Source organism: Rattus norvegicus, chromosome 5, assembly GCF_021556685.1.
Source record: "Rattus norvegicus strain SHRSP/BbbUtx chromosome 5, alternate assembly SHRSP_T2T, whole genome shotgun sequence".
NCBI lineage: Eukaryota > Metazoa > Chordata > Mammalia > Rodentia > Muridae > Rattus > Rattus norvegicus.
Genome location: NC_141538.1, coordinates 112,896,227 through 112,900,271, shown reverse-complemented (window position 1 = coordinate 112,900,271; position 4,045 = coordinate 112,896,227). Strand labels below are relative to the sequence as shown.

Here is a 4,045-nt window from a genome sequence, read left to right as displayed (position 1 = left end):
GAGCTTCAATCTCATTCTCTGCCTTTCATTTTCTTTTCTGTTAATGCAAAGGCTAAAATGGAAGATAATATCCTCATGGTTTTTCACAGTGTAATTCCTCCCTTAGAAGGGCAAGTTCTCTCTGGGAACACTGATACGTCTCAGTTGCATGTCTTATCACCCGCAGTAAAATCCACACCGCTCCCATCATGGTGTGAATAAGGTCTATTCACATTCATACCACTGTCAGAAACTGGAATATATTCTAATCAATCATGTGTGCTGCAGTCATATTTGTGCTCATACACCAAAATCCATTTAGGTTAGAAGCATGTCAGAGAGATAAAAATGACCACCAGGACGTTCTCTTCAAGGGCACTCCATTTTCACAGACCTAGACTACTTATCTAATCACATATAACATGAAGCACAAATACTGTGGCACATCACCCAGAAGATGGTTGTCATACTGGGACTGCCACTGCAGATTTTCTGATCTCAAAAGTATCCGCTTCAGAACACAATTCCATGTCTTATAACATTGCAGGAATTATGCAATGGGTTCAATTCCCTGACCATCTTCGGTTCTGTCAATTTCTATTTGGATCCATGGTATAATTTATTTCTTTGTGATACATGAACAAAAAGTGCTTTTGTTCTTGGGTAAGACACTGATGACCTACCAAATACTTGGTTACATCTATGCCTGGCTTGACAATCCCACGAATTTTGAAAACATGAGTAGAGGTTTGTTTAAGTGAATGACACAAAAGCAGCTATAATAACAGCAATAAAAATGAATGTTAACCAGAATGAGTGACGACCTTAAAAAACAAAATATGAGGAAGTTTCCAATAATACAAGCAGCTTTCCAGAAGCATCTCTTTCCCCTATGCATTGTTCATTGCTTATGTAAACTAAAGAGAAACATTGCAAATCTTTTTACTTTTTGTACATACTGGGTTTTCTAAGATTGGTGAGTTTCCTGAGTTTTGTAGATTCATTAACTTTCAGAGTCTGATAAGCTTTCTCCTGACTGCTAGAAGGAAATATTTCAACACTGAGGAAATTCCTTCAGAGCTTGGGTCTTCAAACTGCCTCAACAACTCTGGATGCAGCTGACTATCTTCTAAGCTAAAAGGAACCATTCCTACTTTAAGTTGCTCAACTTAGACATTTTGTCAGAGTAACACCCCTTATGAACAACAATGCCAAGCAACCAGAGCTTCCAGGGACTAAGCCACTACCTAAAGACTATACATGGACTGACCCTGGACTCTGACATCATAGGTAGCAATGAATATCCTAGTAAGAGCACCAGTGGAAGGGGAAGCCCTGGGTCCTGCTAAGACTGAACTGCCAGTGAACTAGATTGTTGGGGGGAGGGCGGCAATGGGGGGAGGATGGGGAGGGGAACACCCATAAAGGAGGGGAGGGGGAGGGATTAGGGGGATGTTTGCCCAGAAACCGGGAAAGGGAATAACACTCGAAATGTAAATAAGAAATACTCAAGTTAATAATAATAAAAAAAGAAAAAAAATCCATATTAGTTTTAGGGATGGGATAAGCATTTTTAAAACGCACAAAGTCATAAATGCACAGACGTTTTTAAATTTCCAGGAGGGTAGGATAATTTAAGCTTTCAGAAGAGAAGGCTGATAAAAGAGATAAAAGTAAAAATAGTAGAAATATATTTTCACTGACTTAGGAATGCTTGGTGGCCATACCTTGAATCCCAGCAACTGGAGAGGCAGAATCAGATAGATGTCTATGATGTTCTAGGCCAGACTGGACTATATAGCAAGTATCAGATCACACAGGTCTACAAGGTGAGAACCTGTCTCAAAACTACAAATTACAAACTAAAAATCTAGGAGAGAACTTAGATAATGGATGAAGGATTTTAAATATAAATGATACAACACATGTATAATGAATTACATCTTTAACACTATTACCTATCATGATTAAAACAAAGTCCCTTAACATTAATTTGCATATAGAAGATTTAAAAAAGTGGATCCACTTGCTAAACATATTCTTTTATCATTCATTAAGCCTCAGAGGCAAAGGCCTTGGAATCTTACTTAGGAGGTAGTTTATTCGTGGTCCTATAAGTTTCAACTTAGATGCCAAACAACTATGTTCAACTTTTAACTGAGTTATATGTTTTTGAGAAACATTTGTTTTAAAGAAATGATGAAAACAGGAGGGAAGGAGAAAATGAATCTCATTAAACTTTGAAGTAACATAATTAATAATGACACGAAAGTGGACATACTGTTTCTTATGTTCCATACTGAACATTATATATGAATCAATAAAATAAGACACTTTGGCAGAGCCCGGACCTGCAATGGTGCAAGTCATGGCTGGACAAGTTTTTAGGAAGTCTCGTCTGCTCCCTGACAGAGTATTGGCTGAAAGGAGTGTTGTGGTAACTGTAGCCAAAGGTGGCATTATGCTTCCAGAAACGACACAAGGAAAAGTGTTGCAGGCAACGATCGTGGTTGTGGGATCAGGCATGAAAGAAAAGAGTGAAGAGATTCAGCCTGTCAGTGTGAAAGTTGGAGACAAAGTTCTTCTCCTAGAATATGGAGGCACCAAAGCAGTTCTAGACGACAAGGATTATTTCCTATTTAGAGATGGTGATATTCTTAGAAAGTATGTCAACTGAAATCACTGTTGAAATGCTATCACGTGAAGCTGCCTATTCCACTGATATCTGAACTATTTCATCATGCAAATAATTTCCATGCCTTCCTTTTATAATAACCAAATGATGCCTAGAATGAAAAACTTAAGACATTTTAGAATATCTTCCACATTTTCACATATAATATGTGAGATGCTCTCACTTATTTTATTCGAAGTTAGATTTGTAAAAGATTTTCACTTATTAAGATAATATAACATCATTTCTTCCATATGCTCCCTCCAAACTCTCTCATGTACCCTGATTTCTCTTCTTTAAATTAATGTGCTCTTTTTTATAAATTGTCACTACAAGCATGTGTATGTATACATACATATATGCATTATATATTACTTATGTATATATATATTTATATGTATATATATGTGTGTTCATGTAAGATATATTATCTAATAGAAGGTAGCAAAATATCAAATTGGGTACATGTATATATAATAACTATGCATATATTCATGTATGTGTACATTAAATATGCATATGTACTATATTACATATTGTACATTATGTATATGTGTTCGTGTGTGTGTGTGTGTGTGTGTCTGTTTGTCTGTGTGTAATTCTGCTCCGTACGTACAATGTAATTCCCATGTATGTTCTCAGGGATGGCTATTTGGAATTGGAAAATGAACTGGTTTGTACTCCCCTGAAGAAGACTGTATCTACCACTCTCGGTGTTTTTAATTATTCTTTTTCAGGTTTGAGTCCGTATGGGCTTTTCTCCATCCACTCGCATGTCCATTATTGTTTTACTAGTTCTCTTTATGTTTAGACAGAAATGTTGAGACATTATTGGTGTAACTTCTGATATTACTAGGAAAAATGACCTCACAACATACGCCCTGATCCCACAGCTCTTACAGTCTTACTCACATTCTTCTGCTGTGTTACCTGAGCCTCGGGTATGGTTGTGGTTTTTAGATATACCTGCTGGTAGAGGATTCTACAATCTCTGTTTTGATTGATAGTGCTTTTCTGTAATTGTTTCTGTTCATGGCAAGGAGTAGTCTCTTTCAAGAATCTTGAAGACTACATTTAAATCTTGGGTTAAATAAATGTCTATACTGTTGGTAGTAGACAGACTATCTTAGTAAAGTAGTGGTAGAATCTTGTACTCCAGGATTAGCTCTCTAACACTCATACTGAAGTAAGCATCCACTATCAGGCATGATATTTTCTTATTGATAGGGTCTTGTGTCCAATTAGAGAGCTGTTTGAAAATAAAAAATTAATTAGTTTTCACTTGTTTCTGACATGGTATATTTTTAGATTGAGCTCTGTTTTGTGTTGTTCTTTCTTTTTCAAATAATACAAGAATGGTAATAATTTATACCAAAAAGAAGAATCTAAAAA

General features: G+C 36.2%; 1 pseudogene; it reads left to right on the top strand.

The window, feature by feature from the left end:
- Positions 1-2,347: 2,347 nt before the first annotated feature.
- On the top strand, positions 2,348-2,656 carry Hspd1l2 (heat shock protein family D (Hsp60) member 1 like 2; annotated as a pseudogene).
- The last annotated feature ends 1,389 nt before the right edge of the window (positions 2,657-4,045 follow it).